The 19788-nt window shown below is 42.5% G+C and overlaps 1 protein-coding gene and 1 pseudogene across 1 annotated transcript in view; one reads left to right on the top strand and one right to left on the bottom strand.

The window, feature by feature from the left end:
* Window positions 1-19788, bottom strand: part of Fbxl17 (F-box and leucine rich repeat protein 17) — a 439437-nt gene that overhangs the window by 121552 nt on the left and 298097 nt on the right. The window lies entirely within an intron of this gene.
* Window positions 15499-15616, top strand: LOC127693150 (uncharacterized; annotated as a pseudogene).

Below are 19788 nucleotides of genomic sequence, written 5' to 3'. Positions count from 1 at the left end.
AGATAAATTATTGGATTGAGCTAATAATATCATTAATATCTCCTTAAATTCGCAGTAATTCAATCACAGTTGGCACATGACTGTTAAGGAATCCATGGTAACCACACAAAGTAAACATCCACCTACATGTTCGTACCAGCAATTATTTGGCATTTGTTCCGTTAGTTACACTGTGTAATAGTGTGTGAGAATCAGTTTCTGCATCCTTGACCCTTTGGAAAGCTGCTTTTTCCAACCCAGGCCCCCTTGCAGGGAGGGAACCCTCAGCTGTGACTCCAGGCACTTCTTCTCTTGAGCGGGGTCCCTTGAGAAGTGAGGCAGGAAATGTCGGGAAAAGTGTTAAGAATCTATCACTAAGGCTGGAATACTGATAATAATCATTTCTGTTTTGAAGACAACCAGTAAGTTCTTTCATTGATAATGGCTATTTCTCATGCACACAAAGCTATGCTTCAGACTGCACCAAATTTTAGGTGCATGTAGCACAGGAGGTAAAAAAAATGAGTTTTCAAATGACTTATTTAAAGGAAAACAACTGTTTGCTTTTCTTTAAGATTTATATGGGAAAGCAAAGAGATTTAGAAAATAAATAATCTTGAACAAGAACACATCCTGCATGCTCTGACAATCCTTATATTTAATCGTTTCTGGGGGCTCTGGAGGAGTCTTGATTGAAACAGACCAAAATATCTCAATCAGCTGACACAGCTCAGTCATAAAGCAACAGCAAGTTGTAGCTGTTAAATTAATCTTAAGGTGCAGTATCAGGGTCTGGAGAGATGGCTCAGCAGTTAAGAGCACTAACTGCTCTTCCAGAGGTCCTGAGTTCAATTCCCAGCAACCACATGGAGGCTCACAACCATCTGTCATGGGATATGTCCTCTTCCTCTTCTGGTGTGTCTGAAGACACTGACAGTGTGCTCATGTAAATAAAATAAATAAATAATTGTTTTAAAAAAAGGGGCAGTACCAGAAAAAGGTATTTTGGGGGCTTGGGGGGGTGCAGTTCCAAGTTTTATTCTGGATAATTCAGAAAACAAACCTAAGAAGACCATAAAGACACCTAAAACAGTGAGACTCTTGCCGCTGACAAGAAGAGGCTGCTTAGCAGATGTCTGCCCACTAGGGCTCAGCATGTTCATTTCCTTCTGGGGGGAAAGAGATCTGAGGGTGAGGAAGTCCCCCTCTCCACAGGGTGTCCAGGGTCCCACTGCTGTGAAGGATGCTTTGTTACTCTGCCCTGAAGAAGGCACCTTTTCCTGAAGGACATCTTGGATGGTAGCAGTGGCTTCTGTCTTACAGCCTAGCAAAATACGGTCCAAGGACAGGGACCATTGCACAGGAAAAGAACCCTTGCTGTTTTCCTCTCTCAGGAAGGGAAGAGAAACCAGCCCATAGATAGTGTGAGCACACATTTATCCCCCACCTCACCCAGTCCAGTTTCACCTCCCCATCCACCCTCATTACAGCTGAAATGTGCCTCCTTGTGGGTAAAGCTTTGCTCGAATTTAACTTTATTAGACAAAATGTACAACATGATTTCCTAACCCGAGGCCAATCGTGAAATACGTTTTACATGGCTGCTAGCGATCTGTGCAGCATTTCCAGCATGGCAGAGAGTAGAGACCCAATTCTAATTACAAGTGAATGAGGGGTTTCATATAATGTTCATTGGGAAAACTAAATAAAAGGCAAAGATGAACTTTGAGCAGGAAGAGATAAAATATATTTGAATATACAGTGCTCTCCAGATAAGGTCAGAGAGGGGGTGGGAGAAGTAGCTTTCACTGATAGTTGGAAAATTCATAAATGGATTTTCTTTCATTTGCCACAGTGAGTTAAAGGGGGTGTTTGTACGCTAAGGCACACTAGGGCATACCTTACAAGATCATTGTACTAGGCCATCAATGCTTTTTCTGTACAGAAGACTCTTATATTAGCATGTCAGGGAAATGCACCAGGTTCATAAAAATACAAGTCCTCCAACATCACTAATGTAAGCACCGAGTGAGTTCTCTGGCCTGGCTTCGCTCAGGTGCGATGCGTGGCAAGGAACGCGCTGTGCAAACGCCGGTGGTTCAAAGTGAACGTTTCTACTGCTGAGAGGCAGAGGTGAACACACCCATTTATTCCAAGTGCTGTCCTGTTAGACTTCATTTATGCAGCTTTTAGGTTAATTGACAGGATACACAGAAGGTTTCCACAAACCATTTTACTGAACATATATCCTGACTACCGTGTCACTTTACAAAAGGAGAGGTGATCTGTCTTCATGCCATATTTAATACATTTCTAGTAAACAGCCCTCTAGAGCTCTTTCAAACAGGTGATTGGTCCTATTAATGTCCTGCTGTACTCGCATAATTAAGGGTCCATTATAATCAGGACCCCAGCGGGGGGAACAAAAGCCGGGTCTCCATGTGTCTTGGCCCTGACAGCAATGGTATTATCCTTTGCCCCACTGACATTACAGGCCATGGGATCTGCTAGTTTGTCTGAAACACACACACACACACACACACACACACACACACACACACACACACACACACACACACAAAGAAAACCCTGAAACATTCACACCTGGAATGCTGTCTAAGGTTTCACTGGCAACTTGTTTTTACCTGCCCCTTTCTTTTCCTGCCTTCCTTGTTCCTTTGGTCACCTGTCAGAGAGACACTGAATAGTGGCATTTCTACCATGTCGCGGCTTATCTTGTTTTTCTTCCAGGTGGGAGTTGAGCTGGAGTTTGAGCTGGAGATTATGGTTTTTTTTGTTGTTTGTTTTTGTTTTTTTTTTTTTTTTTAAATAAAACCAAACCCGTTTAACTGACTTCATAATAAAATCAACACCAAAAATGGCAAAGAGAATGAAGACCCTGGAGATGGTAAAAACTCTCTCCAAAAGACACATGCAAGCCCACCAGAAAATTCATGGAACAAAACTGGAAATTCTGGCGTGCATTCCAAAGGCACACTTGGAAGATCACCTTAACATCCGATCTGGGAGAGGAGGGCGGAGGCTCAGTGGGACTGGCCCTCTGTGGAGTCTCCCAAGTCATTTGGCAGGCATGTACCATATTTTACCTGCACCCAATCACATGAGGAACGGAAAGGGACAAGACTGGGCGCACTGAGCATGCTCTGGATTGGTTTGTTTTAAAGGGAACAATATGAGTTTGGATCGAAAGAGAAGAATGAGAGCTGCTTCTAACCCTCCAAGACTGGTGCTTTTCCTGAGTCTTGGTTTATAAGTGTGCGGGGAGCAAGGGTAGTCTTAGGAATTCACATAAGTAAGGTTTTGGACTCTCAGCTTTCCCAATCTGAACTAGCTGTATCAAAGCAGGGGGTACAGGGAAGATGTCACAGGACAAGAGGCTGACCTGCTAACTGTCCTGAGGGTGGACTGAGAAAGTTAAAACACTTTCGAAGAATCAGAGTTCAGTTTCTATTGTACTTGATTTTCAAGCTATTATGCTTTATGAATGTATAACATAAGTTGTGCATAATCCGTTTGTTTATAATATTCATATACTGTGTGCTACTATTAACCAAAGGGCACCTGTTGTAGGAACAGCGGGGCTGACTGTGTCCCCAGCACTATGCTGTGTGGAAGCCAGCTGGACAGCTTTGGCCGTCAGGTACCTGTGGGTTTCTGGTCCTCGTGGCTTGACTGCACAGCACCTCCTTTACTTGGAAGCACACCCTTTCCTTTACTGGCTGTTCCCACCTGCCCTGCACTGGAGTGCACACCTTTGAGGGAGATGATAGGCAGTACCCAGAGGGATCCTCTGCACATGGGAATGGCATGTGCATAGCTTTATCAAATGCTTATTCAGGAGCAAGGAGAAGAATATTTTCTACTGAAGTTGAACACACACTTTCCCAGAGTAAGAACTTTACCCTGACCTTTTGCAGAACATCAGAGTGAATTAGCAGGGCATGGACATCGATAACCTGCTATGTCACCATGCCAGGAATTTGACCAATCCCTTTTCAACGGAGCCTGAAACCACAGGTTCATTTTCAAACCTGTGGCTAGTTTCATCTAGTTTAAACCAAATGTAACAAGATAGGAGCTAACTCAGGGGCTGGGGGTGGCATTCTGCAGGCCACTGTCCTTAACAGTTGATAGTCCATGGGAAGCAGGCATGCCACATACTGCTGTGACATAACAAAGGTGACAGATAAACTCCTGTGACCAAATTAATTGGAAATGGATGCCTAAGTCTAGTGATCCCAGATCAGGGTTTGAAAGAATTATATGCACCTCTGGAGCACGCCCCATCTAAGGACAGCGAGCCCTTGTGCTGCTGGCATCTGGCTGATGGCCTGTTGTCAAGGGTCTCCAAAGAAATCCTGACATTCAGTGGACGGGGTACAGACTGTGGATCTGTTCCACAATTATGTGGGAGAACATTCCCGCTTTTCAACTGGGAACCGGTCAGTTTGCAATCCAGTCCCTTTACATCCTTCTGTGGTGTGTATCCAGGCTGCTCTAAGGGGCCTTGAACCCTTAATCCATCTCCTGTTTTCTTCATTTCTGTCATACTGCTGAGAAACAAAGTACTGCATGGTGTTTGGTCAGGTCATCTGTGCTTCCCGCCATTACTAGTTTTATACCCATCAGAGTGGCGAAACTGGTGACTAATTCCAAAGGGAGCTTTTAACGTATCGTGACATGTGAAGCGGTAACACCATGTCAGCGCAAATGGCTACAGCTAGAAATCCGCAAATAGCTGAGGAAAAAAGGCCAGATGTTAAACAGAGCCTGAAAGCTGTGAATTAAATGAGCACATAGTATACTAGTTGCTAATTTTAAATGAATCACCATCTTTGGGTGCTTTTCTCTGAAAGAAAATACAGCATGGTTTGTGAGGAGAGGGGAGGAAGGCACAGGTGAAGCACTGGCCTATGGCCCCTGCTGAAGTTGTAGAATGGAGACTTTGTTGCTTTCCGAGCAGACTTTAAAAGAAATAAACCTAGTAACTTTGGAAGCTTATGACAATGCTTACTGTGGTTGAATGATGCCACATTTTTGATCAGAATTATAATCTGCACCTTTGTCTACATGCGGTCCACTCTACCAAGTGACCAGAATAAATGTGTGAAAGAAAGAAAGAACGAATAAATAAATAAATAAATAATACCTACTTGAGTGTCTAATGCTGAATGATGCTTGTTCTATGGATTTTATAAAATGTTCTTTCCTTGGCAAACAAACTTTGACAAAAAAAAATGTTTAAAAAAAATCCTGAAATAGAGAATTATTCTAATAGAGATTTCTTATTGGTATGTTTGGTTTCTAATTACAAAAGATGTCAATCCTCACTAGTTAATCCTCATTTTTAAGAAAGAGAAGAATATGAAATTAAATGTAAAGTAAGATAGCAAATTGTGTTATGTGTCAGAGCAAGAGAACATGAAGTACAGACTATTTCAGATATTGCTTTGTCTGCAATATGAATACAGCTCTTGGAATTAATTCCCTTTCAACTCCTATACTTCATCTTGTAGGAGTGGTCTTTTATTATTGAAACATTTTTTCCTATTTGATAAACAAAATAAAAGCCAAAGTAATATTGCTTTTCAACTTCTTATGCCTACTATTGGTTAATTTATTAATTTATACTTTTTATTTAAAAAAAAAAAAAGAAAGAAAGGATACCAGAGTCTCCATTTGGTAATTAAGATGCCAGCATTACAAAGATTATTTTTCTAAATTTTAAAAATATTCCTGTGTTATGTATATTATCCAACTATTAGGAATAATAATAAAAAAAATCCAACAACAACAAAATCAGATACATAATCACATAGGTAGGTGAGTTTTTCCTCAATACCAAAACCTATCCTAGGGGGAAAATTTTTTTCAAATAAAAGAAAATGTTATGAAGTAGCTGCTTTGTATAAAGTCCAGATACTCCTCCTAAACATCCCAGGGTTTAGATGAGGAAGGCTCAGGTTTCTCAGAGCATGAGCGAGTCCTGGTAGCTTCTGCTCTCTGCTCATTCTATTTGCATACTGTTTACCCAGAAAGAAGAACCGCTTCCCTCGAAGTATGATCGTGTCTATTGTTTTTATACAAGGCTTTATGGTGAAGAAACTTTGGTTAAAAGAATACAACACTGGGTTTATTTTATTTTTGTACACACATGTTTCAAAACAAGTATACAATATTCTATCCATGATAACTTAAAATCGTCAGGGTTTTTAAAAGTAGGGGGACAATTTTAATGTCTTTTTCATTATTTGACAAAAACAATCTTAAAAGGATCAAATGACAAAATGTGCAGAAGTGAGATTCATAAAATGCCTTGTAGGCAAAACATTTATAGCATTCTCAAATTGTGGGACTGGACTGAAATCAAGTAAGCCTGTATCCTGGCCTAGAAAAGTGTAATCTTTCAGCCTTTTACCGCTTATTCTTCCACTGCAGAGACAGATTAATCTGGGAACTTACTGGTCAACACTTTCTTTCCATGCCTGCAATTTAAAATGTTTTCAATCATTTTTCCTGTGAGGATGTCACACAGGGTGCAGACGCTTTCATAAGCACAATCAACACCCTCGCAGCAATGAAAAAGTTGATAGCAGCTGAATCTATGGGCAGATACAAATGGTTTCTTTTGTAAATAGTTTTGTCTTAAAGACTTTTCTTGCAGGGGACCAAAGAAGTGACTCCATTACAGCACAGCAGTGACTTATTGTGAATGGCATACCAGCGAGCAATGTCTACTATGAGAATGTTTGCAGGGCTCGTTTCTTTAATGTGAAACTATTACTTACATGAGTTAGAAGAATTGAATTGTTCATCTCGATATGATACTATGTTTCATCATTTAAAAGATGTATTAATTACAAACCAAGGAGAACAGGCTAGAGAGATGGCCACTGTATGCTCATCTTGCATGGGCCCTAAGTTCCGTTCTCTGCTGGGTGGCTAACAGCTGTCTGTAACTCTGGCTGCAGGGTATCGGATGCCCTCTTTCATCCTGCATGCCCTCAAAGCTACACACACAAACCCACAGAGAGACACACACATATACATGTGACTGAAAAGAAAGTCCAAATACCACAACAACCATGTTTTGTTTAGCTTAATGAAGGGGGCACTTCACATTGGAATTTAAGATCGAGATTAAAATTCCTCACAGCCGAGAAGTTCCCTGAGTAGAGGTTTGTATCAAGAAGTAAATTCCTGATTATATACGACACTGAGAGGATGGCTCCACGGGAGGACATGTACAGGGGCTGGTCTCCTTAGAACCCCAGAAATGGATGCATTTGCAATCCTTCCTGTTCCCAGTGACTCTCTGAGCTAAGAGGGAGACACCAGGTTTCCTCTACAGGAACTGTCTTGCTTTATCTCCTGTAAGGAGCCTTAGGAATGATTTCCCAATTCTCCCGCATTCTTCTACAGAGAACGCAGTGTAAGGATTCCAGAATTGTACCCACATCCCTGTGCTATGGATGAAACTTGCAGAGAGCTTTTCTTTAGCTCTGGAACGCATGGTTTCTCCTGGCATTTGCTAATAAGGAGAGGAGGAAGACAATTTAATGGCTTGCATAAGACCTTCCTGATCTCCCTTTCAATTCAGCCTGGGCAGACACAACTGGGGCTGTTGCCTTAGAGAGCTAAGAACTCTCATGGTACAGGTGGGCATGGTTCCTCACTCTGACACAGTTACTGAGTTTGGCTAGAAACCCATCTGAGTCTCAGACTAGACAGAACATTTCATGGCACTTTTAAACAGTAGAGTTCTAGTCTAGATTTTGGGCCATACATGTTTACCATCACTTATCAATGAATAAACCACTCGGTAAAGAGACACTGAAGGAGCGTGCTCTGGAATACACTGGAATTCTGGCTCCATTGGAAAACTCCATTTCAGCTTTTCTGCCTTAGTTTCCCAATCTGTGAAAAAGAATACTAATTCTGTAAGCAGATTATAAGAATTTATAGTTCATAGTAGGCACTTGGTGAATACAATTTCTATTGTTATGTAACATAAGAAGTGTGCCAGTTGGAGTAGCAAGCAGGTAAGCCACTGAGAGTGCAGTGTAAACAAAAAGCCGGAAACCCTGGCCCTGCAGACTGTCTTCTGGCAGCTTACCCACGTATCTTCTTGGAACTACTAGGATTTGTTTTTGCCAAGAATTCTGATGTGCAATGTCATGTTAATCGCCCATTTTTATCTTAAAATTAACACTAACTCTCAAAAGGGTGCTAGGCCTACACCTAAGGCTCACTGACTGAACCCCTGGCTTTTATATAAAGAGCTAATGTTACAGCAATGTTGTGCTTTGGAGCTGGGCTTATTAACAAGGGGCCATAGGAACTGACTTCCTGAACAGTAATTAGAATGTAGCTGGCTGCAGATCCTGGAAGCCAACAGCACAAAAGAGCTACTCTTTCTCTTGGCTCTTCATGTGTGTTTTGCAAGTCTAGCATTTTACTTCCTAAGTCTCTGGTGTGTCCAACATGGCTACGTAGTGAACAGGCAGCCAGTGCGCAGACAGCAGGTGGAGCTGCCAGTGGTCTTTCCGGAAGGGGACATGGTGTAACAAACAGCAGAGAAGGCAAAGGCTTCTGTTATCAGATGCCTAAGCCATGACACGGAAGCAGTGCGCTCTCTCTTTCTCTCTGTCTCTCTCTGTCTCTCTCTGTCTCTCTCTGTGTGTCTATCTCTCTCTGTCATCTCTCTCTAATACACATACATACACATACACACATGTGGGGGGTGCAGCAGAGACAGAGACAGACAGACAGAGTCATAATTTTTAAGAAAACTTATCTTGATCAGTGATTCCTAAATCTAACTAATTTTGAAGGCCACGAGAAGCACAATAAAAACATCTAGAAAACATGGGGCTCTCGGCCAATACCTTCCTCCAGTCAACCCTGCCCTCTGTTCTGCCTAAACCATGACAGATTTAGTGTCTGATGTGGAGGTGATAGCCTGTATACCCCTTTCTACAAAACTACTGTGTATGTGAGTTCTGAAAACATTGAGAGCACTGGCCTTAATCTTTGGATATTATCTAGCCCCATATTTTTAACATACAGTCTGAGCTTATTATAATCTGTCTGATCTCTGTACTTCAAGACAAATAGCCCATTACACTGTCATTACCAGTGGTGTTCTGCTCTGAGTGAAGGTATAAAGGAACACAACTTTGCGTATATAACCAGTGATGGATAACACCGAATTACACATGATACTTTGACAAAGTTCATGCAAATTCCATGCGATAAGTATATTAGTTAAACATCATTCTCATAAGAAGACATGGGCCTGCATAGGAAGCACATCCAAATGAGGATGCAGGATTCTTAACGGTACAAAGAGAAATTTCTCATTATGGTGCTCACAGTTCATGGGAGGCTGAGGACTGAAGAGGATAGCACCAAGCCAGCGAGAGACAAGGGAGACGGGGAACAGACAGGAACTTCTCCAAAGCCAGACAGGTGAGATGTTTCTAGTCCTTCACGTACAACTAGAAAGTACTACTTAGTATTCTGGGATCTAATATGCTGGGATCGGGGTGCCACATGTGCCAGCAGAGACAAAGGAGAAGGTGCCAAAGTCAGGTGAGGCGCCTCAGTTGCCGTTTAAGGAACCCAGAGGCATGACTGGAAAGACTGTAAGCTAACACTGACGCATGCCAGCACCAGAGGAGGGCACAAGCCTGCAGGCTGTAGAGGCCTGCAGAGAGCGATCTAATCCCTGTGACTACCCACCTCTGTGACTACAGATGTGAGGAGTCTTAAAGATAAACTGAAGAGGCAAAGGCTTTAGGAAGGCGAGCTGCCATTGGGTGGGGGTTCTGAGTGGTCTGTGAGGACTGAGCAGATGCTGAGGGCAGCTCGCCCTCAGAGAGGAAGCCCGCAGGCTTCAGGCCCACATTCCTAGACCAATGCTTTAGTCCCAGGACTTTCAGTTTGGGACGTGCCAACAGGCTTCGACTGACTGAAACAGCCTCCTGGTTTGCACATGGAGACTGAGCTTGGCGGCCTGAGCACTCTCCAGAGAGGACTTCCTCCAGGGCTTCCTCTAGTTCCTGCTTGTGTGTGATTGATACGGTTTCCCTTCCAATACATTCACAGCCGAGTGTGGTTCCAGAAGTCAGGGAAGATAAGTGTGTTGGTCGTGGCAATTCACCGTAGTCCTGCCTGGGTAAAGTTGTAATGTATGGAAGGGAAGGCAGCCATTGCAGGGCGGCCTGGCTGTACTTACCCCGCCGGGTCTCCGGGACCAGGCTTCAGTTGCTTCTTCAGACCTGGTTTTCATTGTAGTTTATCTCTTTCTGTCTTTGGCAGTTAGAAACTATTTATTTTGGGAGAAAAAAAATAATCTCTGAACTGTTTATCAGTTATTTTATAATATTCTTTCCTCTGCTTGGAAAGAAGGAGTCGATGTGACTTACCTTCAGGGATACTGAGGATAAAACATATTTTTGCCACACATAAGTATATCATTCCATTGCTTAAGGTTGGGAGATTTAATCTAATACTTAGTGAAATAGAATCTGCTGGACTCAGAATATCAGAATTTCTTTTAAATGAAGTCAGGGGACAGATGAAATATGATTTTTCCTTCTTTGAAATATCTTTGGCCACATAGTGAGATTGAGGCCAGCCTGTGACTATACAACTCCTTGTTTCAAAAAAACAAGTTTAAAAACTAACCAATCTCCTAAAAATCCTGAAATAAAAATTATATACACACAAATACAGATATACACGATGACAACCCAACCCATGAGACTTTTACAAATAATATATTTGAGCAGGTATATAGGCCACTGAATTTTGTGATTTTTCTCATAGCAAAAATAAACTGGGTAAACATTTTCTCTTTGAGTATAACGTTAAGTGATAGTGGGACTCATTTCTGTAAGAAAGTATGATGTATCACCAAACATCCTGGCCTGTGTGGAGAGGACGGTGTTAAATACAGAACACAAGAGTTTTTCTAATTTTCTAACATAGCTTATCAACATAGGCTATGACTTTCCATCTCTATCATTACGCACTTAATGTGCGAGAATCTTGTCACTCTCATGCAGATATCCCCTTGTCCTTCTACAGTGAAAAAGTTAATAAACTTATAGACATGGGAAGAATTGTATATGTCTGTTCAGAGAGGTGGATAAAATTCTAAAACACAAATACACAAGAAGTAAGGAAAATAATGTAAGTTTCAGGCAGCCATTGCGTAGCCCACCTGGGTTCAATAATTGACTCCAGCCCGACCCACCTGGTGTGGACCCGAGGTGCTCACTGGTCAGGGCACATGGCCAGGTTGTCTCAAAGCAAACAAGAGAACGTGTGCCACTTGATGCTGGCCAGTAATCGCGCCAAGCCCTTAGCCTGAATCTGAAAACTTAATGTTTTCCTTTTTGAAGATCTCTCCTCTTGTGTTTTCTCCTTCCTATTTTTTCCCATGTTTTAATCCACGCATGAGTTAAGGCAAGATCCTCTTAGACGGATAGCACGGGGAAGGCGGGGCAAGACCATTTCTACATTGCCTGGATTTCTGGTGGCTCTGCTCCTCCTGACTCTGTTCAACAGACCAGCAGTTGAGGAATTAGAAACGCTGGCTCCATTATCGCCCCACGGAATAAGTTCAGAAGCAAACACACTTAAGCAAAACCGCTAATGTCATGGGTGAGTGCAGTGTCAGGGCAGTTTCTCTTAATTTTTAGCTTCCTAAACAAGAATTTGAACACAAACAGGCTTCTAATGTATCGAAAAGCCAAGACTCACAGGAACGAGAACATTTCTTATATTTCTCCCAAGATACTTGTCCAATATTTTTTTCCTAGAGTTTTTCATTTGGACATGTAATTAGAAAATATAGTACTTAACCTTTGTAATGGCTAATACTGGCTGTCAACTGGCTTCTAGAGTCACCAGGGAGACAAACATCCAGGGAAGCTTGTGAGGGAATTTACAGACTGGGCTGAGTGAGGTGGGGAAACCCACCGGCGTGGTACTGTATGAATACATGGGCAGCGAGCGCCCTGGGCTGCACACAGAGGAGCGGCTGAGCTGCGCACCACCAGGCGCTCTACCGGCCTCCCGAAGGCTTCTGCCGACAGTGTTGCTACCACTTGCTTGCCATGAGCAGCCTTATGCCAAGGAATATGAAATGGGAGCAGCCTGCTTCTGTTAAGTTTCTTTCTGTCAGGCATTTTGTTGCAGCAACAAGAAAATCACCAATATAATACTAGAAAAAACTGTAATATTTTATTGTCACTGATCAGACATTTTCTGGTCAAATGATAATTTGTTTGTTTCATGGTGCTATCTAATAACAGAATAATGCGTAAGTAAAAATTTATATCTGATAATGTCATATTGGATTGGTTTTATTGACATCTATATCCCACTCAATCAACCTCTTAGAGTAATGTCCTTTTCTCAGGAACACAGGTTCCCTTCAGAAGCACCCTAGTCAGGGCCATGGCAAACAGGCTTAAGAATTGGACATTAGGTACACTCTAAGGTACAGTAAGATCATATTGAAGATAGGATTAATTATACATATTTAAAATTAATTTTCATGGTAAGATTGTGTCTCATAAACTAAGAAGACTTGGAAAAGACAGCAGAAACATTGACCGAGGCTAGACTGCTTCTTTTGACTGTCAAAGGTAGGAATCAGTCTGTTAAATATTAGAGATCATTGCAAATACTCCTTCAGAAAGAAAATCCTCCATTTTGAAATCAAATAGCAACAAATGTATTTAAAGTTGAATTTTAAAAATTCAGTAACATAATTTTCTCTATTAATATCATATTACTTTAAGTCAGAAAAATTTTTAGTAGGTCTAAATCTTTTTATATCGTATACTTATGTAAGTATATATATTCATGGATTTGTGTGTGTGTGTGTGTGGTCAGCCTCCTGTACTTCCCTTGAGATCACGAGAAATTAACTCATAGTTTATCTTCAGGTTAAAAGTGTTGCTAGAATGCTATTTTCCTTGTGATTTTGAAGACTGAACGCACCGCCTTAGGTATGGGAGGCAGTGTTCTACCTACTACAAAGCTACCTTCCCAGCCTGTGTATCATATATTCTTAACAGTCAGCATAAAAGGAAAAAATTACCATAAACTATATGGATTTCTATAGTGTTCCAGTCATCTCTGCTTTTATGAGTCATAATTCTGTCCATCACTGGAAAAGGAAAGAGGGCTGGGGCGCAGGAGCACTGTGGCGGGCTTGAAATGTCTGTTGATCCAGGTACTGCTCTTGGATTATGCTCAGTTTATCAAGTTGTATGTTTATAATAAATGCATATTTTCTACATTATATACCATATACCAATAACAATTTTTTGAAAAGCTAAAAATTAAAATTATTTTAGAGCATTATACATGTCACTTAGAATATTCTGCTGTCTTAATATTTTATGAATTAAATAATACTATCATATTCATAGATATACATAAAATATAGAGATGAATCTCATCAGTGCAGTCCAAGGCTAATTATTTCACATTTAATCTAAATACATGTTCTAGTGAAAAGATTAAGGCTAATACTGTGTACATCCTAGCTTCTGTAAGACTTAGGTATGGCTATATGAGCTCCTTCCAATGGGACAATCAAACCAGGAGATCACATGATCAAAAAACACAGTGTCTGCCTCATCAATTCCAGCATGCTTTATTTGAAAGATAGCCTAAATTCTCCTTTCTTGAAAACCAAATATCCCTGGAGAATGTGTGTGCATCCATGTAACTGAACCCTAATAAAATTCCTGAAGGCTTTAATAAATTATTCCCGATCTTTAAAATACTTACTTTTGAAAAATGATATGAGTTTCATACTACGAAATTCAACTGATCTGGTCCCATTTAAGGTTTAATTTAATAATATTATCAAATAAAAATAAATACTATTAAATAAATTAAATAAATAGTATTACACCAATCAGCATTTAAATTAGTTCTGTGAAACCTACTTAAAGGAATTAAAAAAAAAACTGCTGTTCTTAAACAAAGGAAAACTTCAGGACATGGAATGTGGAAAAATGAAAATATGGAATAAGGAGACACTTAAAGATTTAAAAAAATTCAGAATACAAGGCTGATTATGTGCAGTCTGCCCCCGAGTTTTTAACAAAAGTCCACTCCAGAGTCTTCCTTCCAGCTACTGGCAGATGTGCTGAGGCAGAGCAGGCTACTCTGCTGTGTGCCACACCTCAGCATCCTAGACCACGGACTGACCTCAGCATCCTAGACCACGGACTGATGCCACCGACTGTGATGAAGGACAGTGTCCTACTGTGTGCCACACCATGCTTCATCTCCTGTCCACACCCAGCCTGTCTTCACTGCATCAGCCTAAACTGTTCATTCTCTCTGAAACCTCCTGATGACATACCAGCTCGCACTTAACTTCCTCCTCTGCTCTTTATAGCATTATAAAGATAATCTATACAGCAGTTAAGTTCTCCATCTTGTTTGATGGGATGAGTAGGTACAAGGCAAAGTACTGCATTTCCTCGCTATGTCCTTAAACCTTTCTCACCAACTCCAGCATTTATTTATATGTCTAGTTTACACTTCAGAGCATCTAAACAATCCCCTCGTCTTCACACACGTGTTTAGGTATGTCATGATTTACGTCAAAGCTCTTAGACCCTCGGCCTTCAAGCATATGCAGATTTGGAGAAAATCGTGTTACCTTCTGAAAAGACAATAAGGGCTTTCACCTGTTCCCAGAGCTGGGTGGGACTGGACCTTGCCTCCCCAGGGCACTGCTCCAAGCCTCGCTGAAAACAAGCCCAGGGCTTCGAGTGTGAGCAATGCTCACTAAGCAGCCAGCACAGAGAAAAGGATATGGTTAAGGGTCAAAGATGCTGGTAAATTCAGATCATGCTCCTCCTGCTATTTACATTCTATCCCTGGGCAACGGAGGCTATATTTCTGTATGAGCCTAACAGTAATAACAGAGATGGTCAAGGTCTACAAGGCTGGAGAGGTGGCTCAGCAGTTAAGAACACTGGCAGCTCCTCTAGAGGACTGGGGTTCAGTTCCCAGTACCCATGCAGCAGCTCATAACTGTCTGTGACTACAGACAGACAGTTCCAGGTATTTATCATTCCAGGCATGTGTGGTGTACATATCTGTGCATGCAGGCAAAATACCCATGCGCACAAAATAAATGAATCTTTAAAGAAAGTCTGCAATTGCGAAGACTAAAAGAGCCAATGAATAGGAAACTACCAAGATGTAATGAACACTAGTTTCACAGTCCTCACAACCAATTTATATTCTAATAATTCTCCATCGTTACGTGAGCAGGTTCATCACAGAGCAAAGTCCGCACGTCACATATGCACACCCTGCCAAGAGCAGCTCATCCACAGTGGCTGTGTCCCCTGCAGGCACTCAGCGAGGGGCAGGATTCTCTACCACTTGTTTCTTAAGAGTACCACAGCAAGGACATACTGAAAACAACATCAAGAATTCATTATCCCTGCCTCTGGCAGGTGTGGCTGCTGTGTCACATGTGTGTCAGTAGGTGGCAGAGAGGAGAGAGGCTACATCCAGTGTTCTGACCTATGAACATGTGAATGATTAGTAACCCAACATTCCCTGGAAAGAAGCAGGCCTGAGGAGACTACCAGTTCGGCAGCACAGGTCCTGGACAGGGAACTAGCTTGAGAAAAGCACCAGTTGGGCGTCACATACACACAGGGGGAGAGACCATGCTCACGACGACCCCTGCCTGGCACCATAATGCACGAGTAGGGCATAGCTCCTGGGATGACCCCAGACACTCAGGCCCCGGGAGCCTCTCAGGAGCAAGTAAGTGATGGAGAAATGGGAGAGGGAGAAGCAGAAGGGTGTGGTCACAGCGAAGATGGGCAGAACTGGAGACTCAAAGGAAATGGGAAATAGCCTGATGTGAGCAGCCAGTGATGTCACACAGGACTATGGTGGGGTCCTGGCTTGTGCTGCCTAGTGGCCACATCTAGGTCTGTCACCTTGAAGCAGCAGAGATCTGTGACCATAAAAGGCCAGGAAGATGTCCCCAGTCTGGGCTGCCATCTGGTGATATGTTGATGTCTGAGGGCTTTATAGTACTGGCCCCACCCCTCACCTGAGCCTCATGGGAGAGCTAGCCTTGGGGCCGTAAGAGCTGGCCATACCACTAAGCAGCTGTAGTAGCTGGGAGAGCGGCCCAGCACACTGCAGACTGGTGAGTCACCCTGGGGATATGAGAAGCGGAGAGCTCCTCCCACCTCTTGTCGCCCATGTGGTGGCACTGTCTAGGGAGAGAACCCTCTCCTCCCTTTGCAAACCTCAGCCCGAGGGGCAGGAGGCTGGCCATGGGAGAAGGACAGCAGGCCCTGCACCTCACCTGGGCAGTGCAGTGCATTTGGCCCTGGATGTGGGCATCGGGGGACATGGGATGGGAAAGCCAGCCCTGCGGCCGACAGCTGTGCAGTGGAACTGATAGGGAGACCTGCCCTCCTCTGCTCCCTGGTCCATCACCATCTATGGCAGGCAGCAGAGCTGGGGGTCATGGGAGTGGAAGGGCTGGCCATGTCCCTCCCTGGCTGCAGAACTTGGTAGAGCAGCAGGGTAGAGCCGGCCCAGGTAGCAGGAGTTGCTGGTGAGCTGGTCCTGAGGGTGTGAGGGCACGAGAGTCAGCGGAGGGCTGACCAGCTCAGATACCGCTGAGGTCCAGATCCAGGGCACTGAATAGGTCCACCAGAACATCTGTCCCACTGATAAACTGCTGGGGTGAATGAAGGTGCTGGGCTGTGCCTACCGATCCAAACCTACAGGATCCCCATGATACAGGGCATCAACAGAGCCCAGAGGCCTCGTACCAGACTAATAAGTCACTGCAATGAGCATTTGCAAGCAGAGAAGGCTATATACTGTGGGACTCAATATGACATACTGAAGTTTCTACAGCAAGGTCTTTTTTTCTCTCTAGGTGAAGAGGTTGCAAGGGTAGAGGCCAAGCACGGGGATGGGGTGGGAGGAGAGATGAGTGGGATTGGGGTGCACAATGTGAAATTCACAAAGACCAATAAACAGTTAAAGAAAAAGATTTCATTATCCTCCAAATAATCCGGGGAGGGGGCAGTAGAAGAGGGCAGGAGCTCCTTGTGTTTCTATCTGCCTTCCCTCTGAGGTGTCAGAGGGACAATCTGCTGTATTTATAGATGACTGGGCAGATGAGGACAAAAGGAGATTTATGAAAAAGGAAAACCTTGGAAGGGCCGGGTGGGAAACAAACTTAAGTCTCTGACTAGGGAGATAGGGAGATAAAGAAAGATTCCAGTCACCACTATTGTAAAACATATTAAAATCTATGTTCAGTGACTGGTTTCAGGTTTGCCACAGATAAAGTAACCACCAGTCATTTTCATATTTTATTAAATTGTAATGAACCTACTAAAGGTGGTGGCCCTAGAACACCCCTGCCCAGCACAGGAGCCAAAAGCCCATACAGTTATGGAGCACCTGGAACAAGGGTAGTCCAAACTGACAGCAGACAGAAATGGAATACAGTCCACGCTGCACAGGTAGTATGAGAAAAACATTTCATAGACAATATAAGTCGATTATGGGCTGAAGTGACAGTATTTTCATTATATGGCATTAAATGCTATTCCAGTGGATTTTACTAGTGTCTGTTCGCTTTTCAATGTGATGACTAAAAATTACTTATGAAGCTCTCATCTGTGACTTGCATTACATGTCTGTAGGACAAGGCTAGCTTACAGTGAGAATTAAACATTGCACACAAATAGTGACACATAACAATTACTCTCTTTAAACAGGAAAGGCTAAATTTCATTAAGGATTCCATTGGCAAGTTGCAATTGAGAAACAGATGTTTATGTGATACTAAGCAAAGTGTAATTAGCATGTCTGAGAGCTACATTAAGCATTTTTACTTTTTAATATCAATGTCCGCAGATCTATGATTTAAAGAATTTAATTCTAGGGGTTGGGGAAATGGCTCAGTAAATAAGTACAAGGGGGCCTGGGTTCTGAGTATTCCAGAAGCCTCCAAAGAGCCTAACATGGTAGCCTGTGCCTGTGATACCAGCACTGGGAGGAAAGAGACACATGTCTTCTCAGAAAAAGCAGAAAATGCCAGCTCCATGTTCAAAGAGAGACACTGTCTCAAAGCAAAAGGAGGGGGTAATACAACAGACACTTGAAATAGTCCATTAGGCACTGGACACTGTGTGTGTGTGTGTGTGTGTGTGTGTGTGCGCGCGCGCGCGCGCGCGCGCGCGCGCGCGCGTGCTGGCCCCAGGATCAGCTCCCCCATGATGCACAGATGAAGGTTAGGGTCAGTTTACAAAGCTCTCGGACATCAACATATCACCAGAAGGCAGCTCCAGTCAGGGAAACAAGTCTGCCTGGCCTTCAGTGGTAACAGAGCCCTGCTTCACGGCTACCACCCCCTTGCCTGTTTTTCTTACATACTAGATACAAGACTCAGGTTTTCATGATTTCTACATTACATACATTCTCTGCCTCCCTTCATGCCTCCCCACCTGTCTCTCCACAGGAAGAAAGTATAAACAAAAGGAGGTAGGCCTGCCTCTATGTCCATGACATCTAAACACACCCACCCACACCTTAACTCTAAATGTAAATGTATATATAGAGATTTTATCTGGCTATAAATTCCTCATCTCAGAGGAATTCCCAATTGAGCCATTTTGACCTTAAAATCCTAAATAACATATCACAGTAGCTAGGTGTCAATAGAATACCCCAGCACAGCACACAGAGAAGCACTCCTAGGAAACCCTTCTGCACACAGTGCCACTGTCATCACTAATGTTGGTCTCCTTGCTAATCTCGTCCCTGTGACACCTACTTCCTAGACACTGCTGACTTTGCCTTTGGAAGACAAACTTGTTTTCTCACTTTCTGCCTGCGCTGTCCACAACTCCTAAATTTATAGCACAAAGTCTAACTGTAACACGTCTTTTAACATTGCATTCCAAATCACCTATACCCCCCCACTTCTGAACTTGTCAATATTCAATCTGCTACTGTACAGGACTCCTTGCCCATGAAAGAACACACTCACAGCCCTGCCGCCTCTACGTGCCTGCGTCACAGGTGGGCTAGTGACCTTGGGGTGGCATTCTCTGGGCTATGCGGTAGCTGTGAGATATATCCACATGTCCCACTCATATTATTACACTGTGAAGGTCTGCTACCTAATGAGATCATTTTGAGAGCAAGTAAGAAGGGTAACATTAAGAATAAGATTTTGCACTTTTTTTTCACATGGACATGCAGAAGCTAAAACAGTATTCAACAAATAACAAAGACATCCGATTACTGTTAAAGATTTAACTTATGGATTTGGTGAAAACATAGATTTCATAGCATCATTTATACTGAATAAAATCTCTACTTTCAAGTCGTCCAGTCCCAAGATAGCACAGAAAAGGTTATATATCTCAAACCACAAGCTGAACTCACTTTCAGCTTCTCCAGGGGTCATTCACCATTTTAATGTACATTTAAAAAAATTTTTAAAAACCCTTCTATTCTTAAAATATCCTATGAATGAAACCATCTATTAAAAAGATCTTCCTTTCAAAAATAATTTGGTTTAAAAAATAAAAGAAAAAATGGTGCAATAAATATTTTAATGTATTGAATAGCAATGTCAACTATAACAGAGGCTATGGTTCTCGCACTTAAACACATGTCCAGTTTCACTTATCTTCCAGTATGAAATTATGAAATTGTATACATATTTTCAGT

Source organism: Apodemus sylvaticus, chromosome 9, assembly GCF_947179515.1.
Source record: "Apodemus sylvaticus chromosome 9, mApoSyl1.1, whole genome shotgun sequence".
Lineage (NCBI taxonomy): Eukaryota > Metazoa > Chordata > Mammalia > Rodentia > Muridae > Apodemus > Apodemus sylvaticus.
The sequence above is the reverse complement of the archived record's forward strand: the minus strand, read 5'-3'. Positions and strand labels throughout refer to the sequence as shown.